The following is a 19,435-nucleotide window of genomic DNA, read 5'->3' as shown; positions in this document are numbered from 1 at the left end:
TTTGCTGTTTTGTAAGTCGTGCCGCACTTTGTATTCAGAGACGAGAGTTTCTTTGTGCTCATAAACTGTGTCGTTTCGTAAGAGTTCTGTAGTCCAGTTTTGGAAGCGATTTGAGATTACTGTCTGAAAATAACGCAGTCAAGAAACAATGATAACGCCCAGTATGTAGAGTCAAATCCCACATAATCCATACTCTGGCAGAAAAGGTGAATTTAGTTAACACCGTAAAAAATTCTGAATGGGGTAAGTTATTGAATTTAAAGTAAATTATTGATGTATTAAATTAAATAATTACTGACCGAAAACAAATGTACAAAGATTAAAGTAAAATCGCTATACAGAGTAGGCAACGGCCTTGCCACAGTGGATACACCGGTTCCCGTGAGGTCACCGAAGTTAAGCGCTGTCGGGCGTGGTCGGCACTTGGATGGGTGACCATCCAGCCGCCATGCGCTGTTGCCACTTTTCGGGGTGCACTCAGCCGCGTGATGCCAATTGAGGAGCTACTCGACCGAATAGTAGCGGCCCCGGTCAAAGAAAACCATCACAACGACCGGCAGAGCGGTGTGCTGACAACACGCCCCTCCTATCCGCATCTGCAGCTGAGGATGACACGGCGGTCGGATGGTCCCGGTAGGCCACTTGTGACCTGAAGACGGAGTGCTTCATAGAGAGTAACTTCTAGAGAAATTCGAAAATGAGACGAAAGAAAAGAACCAAATACCGTTATACCTGCCGGGTAGCCAAAATACGCGTATTTAAATGTCTGTTCCTGGAAGTAACTCACAAGGCTGGGGTCCATATTTCATGCCACAGAGCAGTATAATGTAGTGAAGAACCACTTTCGGTGCCCAATATCTACAGCTAAATCGCATATAATTCATTCTATACCAAAAAATTTAAGAATCTAATTATCACACTAAAAAATTCTGGAGTAAATTACTGACATATTAAACTGAGTAATTACTAAATATATTGTACAGGATGGGTGTATGGGCAGGCGGTGGGCGTTATGGAATAAATAGGATAATTTTCAGATAAAGGCTATTTATTGACGAAAGTATGCTAAAATGGTTCAAATGGCTCTGAGCACTATGGGACTTAACTTCTGAGGTCATCAGTCCCCTAGAACTTAGAACTACTTAAACATAACTAACCTAAGGACATCACACACATCCATGCCCGAGGCAGGATTCGAACCTGCGACCGTAGCGGTCGTGCGGTTCCAGACTATAGCGCCTAGAACCGCTCGGCCACTCCTGCCGGCAGCATGTTAAAAAGGGGTCACATGGGCATAGGGAAGTGAGGGTGAACCAGAGCCTAGAGTATGGCGAAACATAGGTCACAAAGCGAACGAAAGTCGTTATCTGCCAAAACTAAGCCCCCAGTGCCGCAGAATTGGGAGAAGCGGGAAGGTCTACACTGCTACAGGGTGCGCGTCCGACTGACGGGTGAGCAAGAATACAAGCCCGGCGACGGGCGGCCGGGTATATTCGACGCACCACGCGGCTTCCTCCGCCCTGGTTGGTCGGGATCGAGAGAACGGTGCGGATGGCATGGAACTTTCCAGAGCGCCGCCTGCTAAGCAACGCCTGGGGCGGCGTTACCTCGTCAGCATGTGAGGGAGGCGCGTGGCCAAGGTGTCCCTCCTCGGTGCTGACTTCCTGTTGCTAAACTGTGGGACGAAAGAATTTACAGGCAGCTAGCACTGCCGGCCGTGGCTTGGCCGCAGTGGAAAACGAAGTTACCGTTTGGAAGCTCATATAATAAAGTAAAATCCCCTAGTGTCGGGCTCATCCTTTACAATATGCAATCTATTCAGCCTCGTACTGTAATGTGTCAAAATTTACGTCTCGGGCGTCACGAGAAAGAAACTGGGCCCCAACTTATTTACTGAACAACAGAAGTGAGAAAGAGGCATACGTGAAGCAAATGTTTATATGGTTTTTTCTATGATTTCTTGATGTAAAAGATTGTATAACATATGTTGTAGATGGAAGGAAAATAGAAAGATTCCACAAGCTGTTGCGGTCGTGTGTAGCCAGCTATAATGAAAATCGGTGGCTGCAAATACTACGAGCGCAAAGCCGATTTATGCATATATTACGAAGTGGTAAATGAACTGAATTCGATTTATTTGTCCGTTTAAGGGTATGGTACCAGTAAGAACTAAGTTGATAAAACCGCTAATCATCATAGACTGATCATGTCAATAATAAGAATTTAACTACTAATGGCGTGCGGAATAAAGAATTGTGATCGGTGTGAGCTCCGATTAAATTTCGGCTCAAAGTAGTTGGCCTGTGCAGAATCATATCTATCCAGAATGGTTTCTGTTTTTCTGTGAAGTATTTACGGAATTGCCTTGAGCGTTTGTAACTCGAGAGAAAATTTAATATTGTAGCAGGCAGTACTGACGTTGCGGTTGACAATGGAAACAAGACTGAAGAAAAATCAAGACACGTTAATAGGCTTCGTCGACCTTGAAAAAGCATTCGACAATGTCAAATGGCACAAGATGTTTGAAATTCTGAGGAAAATAGGGATAAGCTATAGGCAAAGACGGTTAATATACATAATGTAAAAGACTCAAAAGGGAACAGTGAGAATGAAAGACCAAGAACGAAGTGGTAGGAATAAAAAGAGTGCAAGGCAGGGATGTAATCTTTCACCCCTACTGTTCTGTTTTTACATCGAAGAAGCAATGATGGAAGTAAAGGAAAAGTTCAAGAGTAGAGTCTAAATTCAAGGTGAAAGGATATGAATGATAAGATTGCTATTATAAGCGAAAGTGAGAAGAATTACAGCATCTGCCGAATGGAATCAATAATGTATGCATTGAGAGTAAGTCGAAGAAAGGCGAAATGAGAACAGCAAGTTACTTAACATCATAACTGGTGATGCAGTTAAAGAATTCTGCTACCTAGGCAGTAAAACATCCCTTGACCGATAGAGCAAAGAGGACATCAAAAGCAGACTAGCACTGCTAAAAAGGACATTCCTGGTCAAGAGAAGTCAGCTAGTATCAAAAATTAAACTTAAATTGGGGAAGAAATTACTGAGAATGTAGTTTTGGGGCACAGCATTGCATAGTAGTAAACATGGACCGTGGGAAAACCGGAACAGGAGTGAATCAAAGCATTTGAGATGTGGTGTTACAGACGAATATTGAAAATTAGGTGGACTAATAAAGCAGTGAATGAGGTGAGGAAAGAAATATGTGGAGGAGCGACAGGATGATCGGACATCTCTTAAGACATCAGGGAATTACTTCCATTGTACTAGAGGGAGCTGTAGAATGTAAATACTGTACAGGAAGGCAGATACTGGATACGTGAAGCAAATAAATGAGGACGTAGGCTGCAAGTGCTATTCTCAGATGAAAAAAAGACCAGTCAGAACAATGATGGAAAAAGATTACTATCGATCAACGGGGAGTTTCACTTTTTGGCAAATTATTTTTAGACTTGAAGAAATTCTTTATTAATTTGGTATGGTTATAAGAAACCACGAAGAGGGCCAGTGCACAGCGTTAGTAGAGGCTTACTAATAAGCTGAATCGAATTTTCCACCTTCACTGTACTAAATTGTATTTAGCTAGAAGCCAAAGTCTGAGATGGAGGAAACTTGCTTTAATTGTTTGGCTCACAGCGACAAAGTGGCGGCGGCATTAGAAAATTTTTATATGTATGCCGAGATAGGATTGTACTACATTTGAACTCGATTTCAGCAGATGCACCGAATTCAAGTGACAATATAATCAGTCGGCCTCACAGCATTAAAATAAAAACTTGACTTATTTATAAAGTTGATTTTTGCTATATATAAATACCCGCTACTAGTATTCAAAGAAATTTGTAATTACGTTTTCAAAGAAGGAATGGAGTTACTTTCATAAAAATTGAACGTAAAAGGAATGAGAGAAAGAACAAAGACAATCTATATAATACGTTTATAAACAGCGCAGCGCAGGAAATACTGCAGAATGCCAACAACTGCCAAGTGTAGATGCGAAGTGAAGTTTCGCGGCACCAACCACTGCTAACAAGTGGGGAACGAACAGAATATGTAAAGAAACACCCCGAGTAACTTTCAGACCAACTTTATAAAGAAAAAGCTGTTTTCAACGTAAAACAATCGAAAGTGTACAAACCTATGTATCCAATTTGCAGAATAACCATGGAAGATACTTTATAAATAAAAGCGAAACGCTTCTGGTGCAATTGTTTTTAATTAGAGTGTAGTCAGCTCAAGACGGATAACCTATAGTAACAGGCAATTTATGGTATAGAGTGAACAAGACTTCCAGTTAAAAATAGTTTAAAAAACGCAATCAGATCCTTAAATAGCAAGATATCCAGTACAGATAGAAAGAAAACAAAATATTGAATCACAGAACCAAAATAATATTCCCTCTATATATCAGCTATACAGGGCTATTACAAATGATTGAAGCGATTTCATAAATTCACTGTAGCTCCATTCATTGACATATGGTCACGACACACTACAGATACGTAGAAAAACTCAGAGTTTTGTTCGGCTGAAGCTGCACTTCAGGTTTCAGCCGCCAGAGCGCTCGAGAGCGCAGTGAGACAAAATGGCGACAGGAGCCGAGAAAGCGTATGTCGTGCTTGAGATGCACTCACATCAGTCATTCATAACAGTGCAACGACACTTCAGGACGAAGTTCAACAAAGATCCACCAACTGCTAACTCCATTCGGCGATGGTATGCGCAGTTTAAAGCTTCTGGATCCCTCTGTAAGGGGAAATCAACGGGTCGGCCTGCAGTGAGCGAAGAAACGGTTGAACGCGTGCGGGCAAGTTTCACGCGTAGCCCGCGGAAGTCGACGAATAAAGCAAGCAGGGAGCTAAACGTACCACAGCCGACGGTTTGGAAAATCTTACGGAAAAGGCTAAAGCAGAAGCCTTACCGTTTACAATTGCTACAAGCCCTGACACCCGAAGACGAAGTCAAACGCTTTGAATTATCGGCGCGGTTGCAACAGCTCATGGAAGAGGATGCGTTCAGTGCGAAACTTGTTTTCAGTGATGAAGCAACATTTTTTCTTAATGGTGAAGTGAACAGACACAATGTGCGAATCTGGGCGGTAGAGAATCCTCACGCATTTGTGCAGCAAATTCACAATTCACCAAAAGTTAACGTGTTTTGTGCAATCTCACGGTTTAAAGTTTACGGCCCCTTTTTCTTCTGCGAAAAAAACGTTACAGGACACGTGTATCTGGACATGCTGGAAAATTGGCTCATGCCACAACTGGAGACCGACAGCGCCGACTTCATCTTTCAACAGGATGGAGCTCCACCGCACTTCCATCGTGATGTTCGGCATTTCTTAAACAGGAGATTGGAAAACCGATGGATCGGTCGTGGTGGAGATCATGATCACCAATTCATGTCATGGCCTCCACGTTCTTCCGACTTAACCCCATGCGATTTCTTTCTGTGGGGTTATGTGAAAGATTCCGTGTTTAAACCTCCTCTACCAAGAAACGTGCCAGAACTGCGAGCTCGCATCAACGATGCTTTCGAACTCATTGATGGGGACATGCTGCGCCGAGTGTGGGAGGAACTTGATTATCGGCTTGATGTCTGTCGAATCACTAAAGGGGCACATATCAAACATTTGTGAATGCCTAAAAAAACTTTTTGAGTTTTTGTATGTGTGTGCAAAACATTGTGAAAATATCTCAAATAATAAAGTTATTGTAGAGCTGTGAAATCGCTTCAATCATTTGTAATAACCCTGTATGTCTTAAAAGAAATATTGACCATTCTCGTTTTCATGGTATCTCTGAACAGCGAGTTGGTAGAGCTTTGTCATCTTATACATGCTGCAACAAAAGAAAGACTGAATATCAATATTTCGTGAAGGTTAGTTTTAAATAGAAGAAAGTTTACCATCACATTGAGATACGGTACAGTATACAATAATAAACGTGTAAGACTAGAATAATAACCAAAATTTATGAAGCTTCTAATAACCGAATCAAGAATACTATTTATTCCGATTTCACTTGAAATGTGATCGCCATCGTTACACCAATACAAGCAATTTTTCTTTTTATTCTGATGTAAGGCTGTGTAGGTCGTACTTAATCATAACTGGATATCAGTCAATTTTAACTCATAGCCCTGTAGGTATTCTAGCGTAGGAACACAAGACCGTCGCAGAGTGTGGCAGACCAATTGTTGCCACGGTAGATTAAGCAGCTTATATCCTAGAATACGAGAACTGTGTACTCTTATGTGACAAGATCTTGTGACATTTTGCCAGGGCTTACCGCGGACGAGTACAATATCCAATACACTACTATCACAGGGAAGTATTTTGAGACGAGTTGAAACTTGCTGTTATCAGACCTCTTTACGGGGAAGTTAGTAAGATAGACTGTAATAAACACTGGCCTGTCTCACAGTTTCCCCTCCTTCTCGTAGATGGAGGACATGATTATGTAATTAGAAACAGTAGTAAATCTTCACGATACAAGGTACAGAATCAGTCTCAGTTGCAATTTCTAAATGAAATCTCCACGTAACAAGTCATTTTTCTTATCATTAAAGTGGTTATACAATATTTCAGAGATAAAATACTGACAGTTCGTATTTTCTTTAACTCTTCAAAAGCATTTGGTTGCAGAGTTCACGGTATTGTGCAAGAGAAGCCCAATAAGGTGTCAGAGTCTTGCTAGCAAATCCTTTATATCCACTTCAGTTAAAAGGGTGGATACTGTCGCATTAAGAAACCCACCGAGTGCACGCAACACCTTCAGGATGGGAAACAATCACTCCAGGATGACCGTATGAATCGATCCTGTAGCCACTGTTGGTGTTATACGTAACTCGTCTGTCATCGTGAATCCAATGAGTTGGAACAGTAATCTTTGGTGGCGATGCAAGTATTGTAACCAAGTCTAACGGGCAAACTTCAACATTTTAAAATGTAAATTAGATTTTCTTGGCAATTATTGACTTCATTTTTTGCAAATACACTATCACTCAAACTGGATTAAAGAAAGCGCATGGCCGTTCTGCAGTGCACGGAATCCGACCACACAAATCGGAAATTATAAGCTGGAAATCATACGTAGCGAACATTCTTAAAGGCCTCAGCTGTGAAATTTTCGCATCACGGGTAATAACAGACATTAAACATGAAAAATGTCGAAACGCTTACTTACTTCTCATGTTTCTGCTCACTGTTTACTGATGGCATCATATTGTGCAGACGAAGTCGATTACAAGTAAAGTAAACAGCAATGATAGCTGAATTGAAATTATCCTTTGCGTTCCAGAAGAGAATAGTTTTGAAATGAAGTCCCCATTGTTGAGAGTCACTGAAGCAACAATGTAGAAATGATTTATAGATCAACTATGAGATTCGTCACGAGTTTGTTTGACATGTATGAGAGCACCGCAGACACGCTAGGCAAACTGCAGTGAGATTGCTGAAATACGTTGCCGTGCATCGTGCGAAGTCTTTCCCGCAGAATTCAGAGATCGCATGTCAGAAAATGGGCGAAGATACATATTACAAGGGCGTGCTGAAAAGTAACGCCCCCGAATTTTTGTTCTGTTCTCATTATCGAATTACGTATTTCATGTCATGCACATTACTTGGCCGATTCTCCCGCTTCGCTGCCGCAAGTTGCAAACCCTCCACCGTGGTTAGCACACTTGACTCGCATTCGGGAGGAGGACGGTTCAATCCCACGTCCGGCCATCCTGATTTAGGTTTTCCGTGATTTCCCTAAATCGCTCCAGGCAAATGCCGGGATGGTTCCTTTGAAAGGGCACGGCCGTCTTCCTTCCACGTCTTTCCCTAATCCGATGAGACCGATGACCTCGCAGTTTGGTCTCTTCTCCCAAACAACCCACCCACAAACCCTCCACCGCTGTAGGGCTCCAAATGTTCAAATCTTCAAATGTGTGTGAATTCCTAAGGGACCAAACTGCTGAGGTTATCGGTCCGTAGCCTTACACACTACTTAAACTATCTTATGCTAAGAACAACACACACACACACACACACACACACACACACACACACACACACACACACATGCCCGAGGGAGGTCTCGAACTTCCCGCGGGAGAGACTGCGCAATTCGTGACACAGTGCGTCAAACCACGCGGTCACTACGCGCGGCTAGAGAGCTCCGAATTGTATGGTGTAACAGGGCGGTGCGTAACGTAGCTATATCAGCGCGTGAGAAAAGCTGAAAGCTCGAATTCGAGGAGACGTCAATACATTGAGCACCCTCTCCTGACAATGTCAAACCACACACGAGCGCTGCGAATTATGCAATATTCTGACGCCTTGGATTCACTGCCATCGATCATCCTCAATACAGACCAGAGTTGGTCCCATTCGAGGACTTCATTTTGTTAGTCGTGAATCGGTACAAGCAGAGGTGAGGTTGTGGCACCGTCAACAATCAAACATTTTACGCTCTCGGTATGAACGAAGATGTTTCTCACTGGGATAAATGTGTTGGTCGCCAGGTTTACTATGTAGCGAAATAACTAAGTATACATGAATAGTAAAGATGTGTATTGTTAATAAAGTTTCTTTCATGCGAAAAGCCTTAGGACTTTTCACTTACTTTTCAGCATGCCCTCGTACTTGAAACAGAATGTGCACTGAGGTGACAAAAGTCACAGGACACCGCCAAATATGGAGTCGAACCTTCTTTTGCTAAGCACAATGCAGCAACTCTACAATGCATGGACTCAAAAAGTTGTTGGAAAACCCTGCAGAATTATTGAGCCATGCTGCCTTTATAGCTGTCCATAATTGCGGAAGTGTTGCTGGTGCAGGATTTTGTCCACGAACTGGCCTCTGGTTTATGTCACATAACTGTTCGATCGATGGCTAAATCATTCGCTCGGATTATCCAGAATGTTCTTAAAACCAATCGCGACCAACTGGGGCACGGTGGTATGGCGCACATCATCCACAAAAATTCCGTTGTTGCTTGGGAACATGAAGTCCATGAATGGCTCAAAACTGGCTCCAAGTACTCCAACATAACCATTTCCAGTCAATGATAGGTTCAATTGCACCAGAGGACCCAGTCCACTCTATATAAACGTACAATACACCATTCTGCAGCCACCGCCAGCTTGCGCAGTGCCTTGTTAACAACTTGGGTTCATGGCTTTGTGGTGTCAACGCAACACACATTGAACCATAAGCGATTACCAACTGCAGTCGGGACTCATTTGAGCAGATCATGGTTTTTGAGTAGTCTAGAGACGCAACGATGTGGTCAAGAGCACAGAAGAGATGCTGCAGGCGATGTTATGTTGTTAACACAGGTGCTCTGGTACTTGCCTGCTTCTGCACTGTCCAATGCCTTAGAATATACACTGAGGTGACGGAAGACATGGGATCCCTCTTACTACCGCGGCAGATCTCCTTTTGCCCAGCAACTCAACGTGACATGGACTCAGCAAGTCGCTGGAGTAGTCTGAGGAAATATTAAGCCATTCAACCTCCATTTTTTTCTCAGTCATCAGTCTTCTGATTGGTTTGATGCGGCCCGCGACGAATTCCTCTCCTGTGCTAACCTCTTCATCTCAGAGTATCACTTGCAACCTATGTCCTCAATTATTTGCTGGTTGAAATCCAATCTCTCTCTTCCTCTGCAGTTTTTACCCTCCATAATTCCCTCTAGTACCACGGAAGTTATTTCCTGAAGTCTTAACAGATGTCTCATCTCCTTGTCAGTGTTTTCCACATATTACTTTCCTATCTGATTCCGCGTAGAACCTCCTTATTCCTCACCTCATCAGGCCACCAAATTTTCAACATTCGTCTACAGCATGTAACCTCCCCCTCACTTATCGACCTTAATGACAGTGAAAAATTAAACCGCGTGTACCTAATGGAAATTTGGGAAAAGCAATCGTCACCGAAGTTAATCTGTCGGTAAAGAGGGAGGAAAGGGTTACATGTAAATAAAAAGGAAAATGCAAATGAAACTGGTGGAAATTAATTTTGAAAAGCGGTAAAGTTAATAAAGAAAGTAAATGTGCGGCCGTTACGTCAACAATTAACTAGCGGTAATTAGATATTTGAGATTTGGGGGAAATCACGGTCGCCATTCCTAAGGACAATTACTATAGTAACTGAAAAAAAAAAGGTTATTACACATATAATTAGCACTAAGAGCGTGGCAACTGAAGGTTGACACGTGTTGTGTGAAAACTGAATGTTTGTCTGAAGTAATAAATTTCGCTACACCCTGACTTAATTTAGCAAAAGAATTAATAAAACTGGAAAATTGAAAGTTGGTTTAGTGACTTAAATTAATAGTGAACTTTGTTTCTGAAGCATATCGAAATTCAGTAAAATACAGTTAGTCTTGGGCTACCCCAACAATCATTTCAAAAGCTACTTGAATCTACGCAATTTAGAAATAAGAGATTTAACTTCGAACTTGAATTAAATGATTCTGAACAATTAACAATAGTAAAATTTAGTACGTACCAAGCTGAGCTGCAGTCACAGGTAAGCTAAAATACGGTAACAAAACTCGCACTCTTAATTTGTGCTTGTGTAATCTAAATATTGTAGCCAGCTATGAATACCTTAACTGAACTTTGAAATTAAAGCAGTGAAATTGAATTATATTATTTTAATGCTGGCGTTTGAATTTCAACGACACTCGGGTTCATTTGGGAAAAGGAAGGGACCCTGCTTGGCAATGCAATTGGGACAATGAGCAACAAAGGTTCATGCTAAGTTTCTGTAATTTTGTGATGCAACAATTTTAAAAGCTGAGGTCTGCCATACAGTTCTGAAACTTTACGTGCTTTTAGTCTTCCTTGTTGGTTGATGAAGGTTTGAAGTCGTCGATCGAGGAGGTGGCGACAGTCACTCATTGTCGGCCGTCGCTGTTGCAGAAGCTGGATGCTGGCGCGCCTTCTTCTCGACACGGTCACCAGGCGAAACGGGCTCTTGATGTGTGCCAGCTAATGCTTCCCGTCCGCGACACCGTGCTAGAAACTATTATAGCCAGTCGATCGCAGTTACATGCTGTCCAACCCCGAACGCGCGGCAACTCGCGGGAGCGTCACACAACACACCTGCTCCACTGCACTACCCCAGCCAGCCCCTCTCTGCTCAGCCCGCGCTCCACGCGGCAGAGTTAACACTCCCAAAGATCCTACACACTTCGGTTCTCCACACGCCCTATCGATGTATTCGTTCGATAGCATAGTTTTCCCTAGGCCAGACCCAGCGTATAAATACAAATAATATTCATAAAACAAAAAATTATAAATCGACATAAATGCATAAATATATACAAATAATAAAACAATTACAATATAGAGAGACACGGAAATGTTAAATCTTCAGGTAACAAAATAAGGAAAAAAATTTTCAGTGCAATAGATGGAAATAGGAGGATATGCATTTCCGGCGTTACAAGCACCACATCTCAAATGCTTCGATTCTGATCTGTTCTGGTTTTACTACAGTCCATGTTTCACTCCCTTACAACACTGTTCTACAAACCTACATTCTCAGAAATTTCTTCTTCAAATTAAGACCTATGTCTGATACTAATAGACTTCTCTTGGCCAGGAATGCCCTTTTTATCTGTGCTAGTCTGCAATGACGGACGGAGCAAGGAGGACATGAAAAGCAAACTCGCTATTGCAAAAAAAGCATTTCTGGCCAAGAGAAGTCTACTAATATCAAATACCGGCCTTAATTTGAGGAATATATTTCTGAGGATGTACGTCTGGAGTACAGCATTGTATGGTAGTGAAACATGGACTGTGGGAAAACCGGAACAGAAGAGAATCGAAGGATTTGAGATGTGGTGCTATAGACGAATGTTGAATATTAGGTGGACTGATAAGGTAAGGAATGAGAAGGTTCTACGCAGAATCGGAGAGGAAAGGAATATGTGGCAAACACTGATAAGGAGAAGGGACAGGATGATAGGACATCTGCTAAGACATGAGGGAATGACTTCCATGGTACTAGAGGGAGCTGTAGAGGGCAAAAACTGTAGAGGAAGACAGAGATTTGAATACGTCAAGCAAATAATTGAGGACGTAGGTTGCAAGTGCTACTCTGAGATGAAGAGGTTTGCACAGGAAAGGAAGGAATTCGTGGCGGGCCGCATCAAACCAGTCAGTAGACTGATGACAAAAAAAAAAAAAAAAAAAAAAAAAGTTGCTTTTGACGTCCTCCTTCCTTCGTCCATTACTGGCAATTTGTTGCCTAGATAGTAGAATCCTTAACTTCATTTAGTTCGTGACCATCAGTCCTGATGTTAAGTTACTCGCTGTTCTCATTTCTGCTACTTCTCATTCCGTCTTTCTTCGATTAACTCTCAATCCATATCTTCTTCTATTTACGTCTTCATCTACATGGATACTCTGCAAATCACATTTAAGTACCTGGAAGAGGGTTCATCGAACCACTTTCACGGTTCTCTAGGTGTTTCAGTCCGAAACCGCGCTGCTGCTACGGTCGCAGGTTCGAATCCCGCCTCGGGCATGCGTGTGTGTGATGTTCTTATTTCGTTAGGTTTAAGTAGTTCTAAGACTAGGGGACTGATGACCTCAGATGTTAAGTTCAAATGTTCAAATGAGTGTGAAATCTTATGGGAGTTAACCGCTAAGGTCATCAGTTCCCTAAGCTTACACACTATTTAACCTAAATTATCCTAAGGACAAACACACACACCCATGCCAGAGGGAGGACTCGAACCTCAGATGTTAAGTCCCATAGTGCTTAGATCCATCATAGTTCTCTATTATTCGAATCTCGTACAGCGCGCGGAAAAACGAACACCTATATCTTTCCGTACGAGCTCTGATTTCCCTCAGTTTGTCATGGTGATAGTTTCTCCCTATGTAGGTCGGGGGTCATTGGAATTTCGTGAGAAGATTCTCCGCAACGAAAAACTCCTGTGTTTTAATGATGTCCGTTTCAAATCTTGTATTATTTCAGTGAGACTCTCTTCCCCATTTCGCGATAATACAATACGTGCTCCCCTTCTTTGAACTTTTTCTATGTACTCCGTCAATCCTATATGATATGGATCCCACACCAGGCAGCAGTATTCTGAAAGAGGACAGACAAGCGAAGTGTAGTCAGTCTCCTTAGTAGATCTGTTACATTTTCTAAGTGTTCTGCCAATAAAACGCAGTCTTTGCTTAATCTTCCCCACAACATTTTCTATGTGTTCCTTCCAATTTAAGTTGTTCGTAATTGCAATTCCTAGGTATTTGGTTGATTGTACGGCCTTTGGATTTGACTGATTTCTCATGTAACCGAAGCTTAACGCAATCCTTTTAGCAATCATATGGATGACCTCACACTTTTCATTATTTAAGGTCAACTGCCACTTTTCGCACCATGCGTATATCTATTCTAAGTCGATTTGGAATTTGTTTAGATCTTCTGATAACTTTACTAGTCCATCAACGACAGCGTCATCTGCAAACAACCTAAGACGGCTGCTCAGATTGTCTCCCAAATCGTTTATATAGATAAGGAACAGCAAAGGGCCTACAATACTACCTTGGGGACGCCAGAAATCGCTTCTGTGTTACTCAATGATTTTCCTTCAATTACTAGGAACTGTGACCTCTCTGAGAGGAAATCACGAATCCAGTCACACAACTGAGACGATATTCTACATGCACGCAACTTCACTTCAAGCCGCTTGCGTGGTACAGTGCCTTCCGGATATCCAGAAATACGGAATCAATTTGAAATACGTTGTCGATAACACTCAACACTTCATGCGAAGAAAGAGCTAGTTGTGTCTCACAAGAATGATGTTTTCTAAATCCGTGTTGACTGTGTGTCAATAGACAATTTTCTTCGAGGTAATTCATAATGTTCTAATACAATATATGTTCCACAATCCTGCTGCATATGATATGGGCCATTAATTCTGTACTGATTAGACTGTTCATCCTCTTCAGGTGATCCTGTAATTCTTCTTCACTTTCACTCAGGATAAGAATGTCAGCAGCGAATCGTATGAATGATGTCCTTTCACTCTGAATTTTAATCTCACACATGGCCCTTTCTGTTATTTCCAACATTGCTACTTCGATATACAGATTGATACTACATCCCTGTCTTACACCCTTTTTAGTCCGAGCACTTCATTCTTGGTCGTCCGCTCTTATTATTCCTTCTTGGCTGTTGTGTATATTGTATATTACTCGTCTCTCTCTGTAGCTCACCCGTATTTTTATCAGAATTTCGAACAACTTTTCACCATTTGACACTGGCGAAGGCTTATTCCAGGTAGGCAAAGCCTAAGAACGTTTCTTGATTTTTCTTTAGTCTGATTCTGTAATGTTACAAAATAAAAGTGATGTTGTTATTCAATGGAAAGTTGGAAATTGAGATTTAGCTTACTGTTTTATCAATCGCGATTGGCGTAAGAATCATGGATAGACCATTGTCATAAAATATTGCATTATGAGATGTGAATAGTTTCTACTTGCAGTTTCGCGTGGCTTGAGGCAGTCTCAACTAGCGTGCTATTGATAAAAAATTGCGTTATCGTCTTTCTAATTACTTCATGATCGTAGATACGATCATACCCGGTTGTGAAGTTATTGTTATGACAAAACAATTTCCTAAGGGACCAGAAAGTTCTTAAGGGCGCAAAAACAACTGTAACATCACACAAAAGGGAAATTCGATATTAAAGCTGATGCAAGAAGACGATAAAACAGTTTTCTTTTTATCAATGTAACACGCACATTGGACTGCTGATCTTGGTGTCTGTAATATTAGCAAAATGCATAATTAAAATGAAAATAATACTGAGGAGATAATAGGAATGAGCACTGCTAAATGATTCAGTATTCCCAGAACAAATATTTATTATAACTAAAACATATATCGTACCTTAAGCTTAATACAACAATGACGGTAGATTTTTATGTCCGTATCATGTCCATTGAGCGCTCTTTTATATAGCCATTGTGTTCTTTGAGTCGCTCGTGCGTCGTCACGGTAAGTTATAACAGTTCTTTACACTTCACTCAAACTTAGACAAAACACGTTTTTATACATTTAGTAAAAATTAGATCAGACTGCCACAAATCTGCGTCCGTCTTATTTGAGGAAAACAGTACAAGTCTTTTTAGCGCTCAAGGCTTCATTTGTTCTCCAGCGAACAAAATAGTGAAGGATCGCATATCTATCCGTATTTCTGTTTACATTGCCGCCCAAAGACGACGAATTACATCATTTAGAAAATTCCACCGTCGCCATGCGACGCCTCATTATGCATTAATCATTATTTACAAACAAGTATTTGCCTTCTGGCTCAAAGTATTAACTACTCGTATTTGCTATTTTAATGAAGTCAAAAATAGCGAATATCACATTGCCTCCCATGAGGAGAGAGGGAATGCCGAAGGATTACCTCGATCCTCATGTCCTCATGAGATATTCGTGATTTTTGGTGTGACATTTACATAATGTTACTGGCGTACTATGTACATAAATTGAAATTACATTTATAAACATATATCAGATATTTATCATTTTTCAAAATAAAGTTTTTCAATCTTTGTTCATCAGTCACTTCATTCCATTATACCAAGATTAACATTTATGTGCATATTTAAGTTTGGTTCATATTTGCTTATAACAATAAGTGAACGTTCATTTCGCTCTTCATGGGATAGAATTCAGAAATTACTTTCTCTTGAGCTTAACAACTAATACATGAGTACAGTGAGTGCTTATTTTCACTAAACTAGAGTGGACAATGTTCGAGCATCTGTTGGCTCATTGTGGTTCAATTACAGTTTAATAACGTAGCACTACACTTCGTGATGCTTTCACTTTCTGTGTTAGCTGTCTACGGCGTTCATCATGCAGTACATCTGTCCTTTCCACTGTGGTGCCAGGAATTCAAGTGGCTTCCCGGGTTTTTATTTACAATATGAAATAGAAGAAATTGAAAATTATTAGTATAACTTACAACCTATTGGATACATTTCTTAAGGATCGGGACTGGTCTGGAGTTTAGGGTCTTCCTATAGTGCACGTTCATTTTCTTCGTCCATCAAGAGACAGGATTATAATTCATTTTAGCAGTGTTCAGGAGTGCCGGTATTAATGGCTTTAAGGCCTCAGTAATCTAACAATCTACTTCTTACTCATCTTAACTTCAACTCAAGAAAATTGCTTAATTTACGTATGAAAATGTAGTCATACAAGCGTACAAATGTCTTTCCTCCAGTATGTACGATGGAAGTCATGGCGGTTAGCAGTTTAAAGTTTGGATTGTTTCGTCACCCACACGTCAGCCACTCACAGCGGCTGCACAGTGTTGCGTGAGCTTCGATACTCAGAATCCGTTCGCGCTCATGCTGTAACAGAGCTGCTGGTCGTCGATTGCTCCCTTTTTTTTGTGAACTTCGTATCACACGAGTGCATCGATACAAACACCTCGCGCGCGTTTTCCATCGGAGGAGCCGGACACTGAAGCTGCCTCCATACTTCTCTGTCAACTGCCTCCCATGAGGCTCACAGGTAAGTGACGACGAATGTTTTAGCTGTCGCTGCACTTAGAACAACACTGAACTTTGCGTTGCACCTGTTGTCGTAGCCTTGACTTCTTTTTACACTTGCAGTACAACACTACCACTAATATACAGTGAACAGTTCTATTTATTATGCACGTCGCACTTTAGTGTGTATCTTCACACAGCATTCGTGCTTAGTTCCTTCGCCGATGGAGTTCATTTACAAAACAATCAATTTTGCAGGTTTCCTCCATTGGTACAGAAAGACTTATATTCTACTATTTACAAAAGATCACTTACGAGCTAATATTTACAATTAATGGTCACTCCTTTTGTTAAGTCCAGTGAACAACTGCTTTATGAATGGACTCTTTATATTTCAAGGTTTACTTTCACTAGTGAACCTAAAAATATTCTTTCAAACTTTCTTTTAAGGGCTCATCTCCTCATTATGAAAACTACAGGTTTCGCAACACTCGTTGCATTTATTCTTTAGTGCACCCAAGATCATTTTCTACTGCCACGCAGCATATCTACTACTTAACGAGTACGCATTTAACGCTGAATCTTTTTTTTTTTTTTGTGCTTTCCTTTGTGCTTGCCAATTTCTTTTTTTTTTTTTTGTATTTGAGGGTAAACTGGATAACAATAGGTCTCCCTCTTCGCTTCATGTACTCAGCAATCGTTCTCTGTTAAAAAAAAAAAAATAGGGTAACGCGTGTCTACTATTTTTCGCATGAATGGAATTACCGACAGTTCACTGGGTTTACGCAACCGGTCCATAACAAACATTACCAAAGCTAGCGAAGTTCATCACGCTACGTGTCTCATTTCTCATAAGCACTGCTTTGCCTCGAAGCACACGTGCCTTTTACAAGTCGACCCTTGGTCTGGGTTAATGAACCAGGATCAAAAGGAACGGGCACAAGGAAAATGGATTTCATAAGAGGAGTGTCTTAGGAGACATTTTTGCAATAAAATCTGCACGTAAATAAAATTATCATAATAAACATAGGCACATATATAAATTTCAACGTCTTTCATTACAGCATGCTTTGCTACTTCTACGTCTTACTCTGGTTATAGTCAGTATTAAGTTTAAGTATCACTGCATTGCTTGTTCTTTTGATTAGCCTTCAGTTAGGGTATTGATGGTCGCTAGATTACACTACAAATCTTCTGAAGATCTTTACTTGGACTTATTTATGATACAGGGGGCTTGCTGTGTGGTTATTTAGTACCTTGATTCTACTGAAATCAATTCGTCAGCTAACATTCCTCATATACTCTTTACATTGGGCTCAGATCACAGGGAAATAGTTTACTTTCATAGCAATTAATGGCCCCGTGGAGTACTTACGCTACATTATTGATGCTTCATGGTTTGCCTCTATTTGTACTGTATTTCACCTAACTTAGTTTACTACAGCTTATTGTCTCCTTGCGTGAACACATGTGGGTTACCAATTGTTTTTCCATTTAACAGCACGCTTTAACTGAACTTTAAGCTATTTCTTCTACTCCTGTCCACTATCTGGACTGTTTCAACATGTACCCTTTTTTTTTTTTTTTTTTTTTTTTTTAAGCAGGTAATTTGGGCTTTTACAACAGAACTTCAAGTACTTATATTACTAAATATAAATCTATAAATCTTCTTGTACCTTGAGAGAAGTGCTTATTTACGGATCCTTCTCCATTTCTCACCTTTACATATTTATATAGCTCCGGGCAATCGCCTCGCAAGCACTTTTTTTTTCTTAATACTAACTTAAAATTAAATTGAAATTCTTGGTGCAACCCCTATTTCCTGCTTCAGCTTGTTGAAGAAATGTCAGTTCAATGTCCATCACTATAAACAATTTTTCCATACATAGCATTTAATACTTAAAGTTTACATGTAGTAGCCGTTACCATGTAGTCAGTGCGCTGTTCAACACAATACTTATCATTAACAGTTCACACAAGGAAATTTCCAGTAAGCAAGAATTCATTTCCACGACAGTATTTTACTCCTACCATTATAAAATTTCTTTAAGTCTTGGTGGTGAAATAAGCCTTTTACTCTCCCCGTAGCCGGGTCGGTTAATAAATAACTCCCTATGTGCGGTTTCCTTAAAATAAGGTAAGGACCTTGGTACATATGTTGCCACTTGCGATTTTTCTTACATATTAAGGATGGCTTGAAATGAGTCTTAAGTAATACCTTTTCACCTACATGGTAATTTACAACTTTGTTTACTTTTTTATCATAGCCTTTCTTCCTTAATTGAGCATTGGTGGTAATGGAACTTAAAGCTTCTCGAATTTTGACATCTAGATCTACCTCAGAGCTAGGTATCTTGGGAAGAGGATCAACCCACTCATTCTGCTCCTTCTTTCGAGATATCAACTCGTGCGGAGTAAAACCTGTGGAAGTGTGTGGCAAATTATTAACTATCTCCTCAAAAGGTGTCACAAAATCAACCCAACGAGTTTGCTTGTCCGGAATGTATGTCCGAACAAATCTGTTAAACTCCTTGAAGATCCGCTCAGTCAAATTCGACTGAGTCCTAAAACGTGATATTAATATCTGCTTGACATTGTGATGGGCCAAAAACTCACGCCATTTGCGGCAAGTAAAGTTGGATGCATTATCTGAAAGTATAGATTCGGGGACTCCGAATCGAAGGAAATAGTCATTTGCAAGACAGCGTATAATAGGCGGAGCACAAGATGTCTTCATAACATACATTCGAACGTATTTTGTGAAGTTGTCGAGAACAGCAACGAGGTATTTGACACCTCCCCTACCCATCGGTATAGGGCCAGACAGGTCAATGCTAATGAGCTGATTAGGTCTTTCTGCGATGATCGGATTCAATGGAATTAAAGTAGG

The 19,435-nt window shown here is 40.8% G+C and overlaps 1 pseudogene; it reads left to right on the top strand.

Annotated features, from left to right (window-relative positions):
* Positions 1-345: 345 nt before the first annotated feature.
* On the top strand, positions 346-462 carry LOC124556316 (annotated as a pseudogene).
* Positions 463-19,435: the final 18,973 nt, after the last annotated feature.

Source organism: Schistocerca americana, chromosome 1 (assembly GCF_021461395.2).
Source record: "Schistocerca americana isolate TAMUIC-IGC-003095 chromosome 1, iqSchAmer2.1, whole genome shotgun sequence".
Classification (NCBI taxonomy): Eukaryota; Metazoa; Arthropoda; class Insecta; order Orthoptera; family Acrididae; genus Schistocerca; species Schistocerca americana.
The sequence above is the reverse complement of the archived record's forward strand: the minus strand, read 5'-3'. Positions and strand labels throughout refer to the sequence as shown.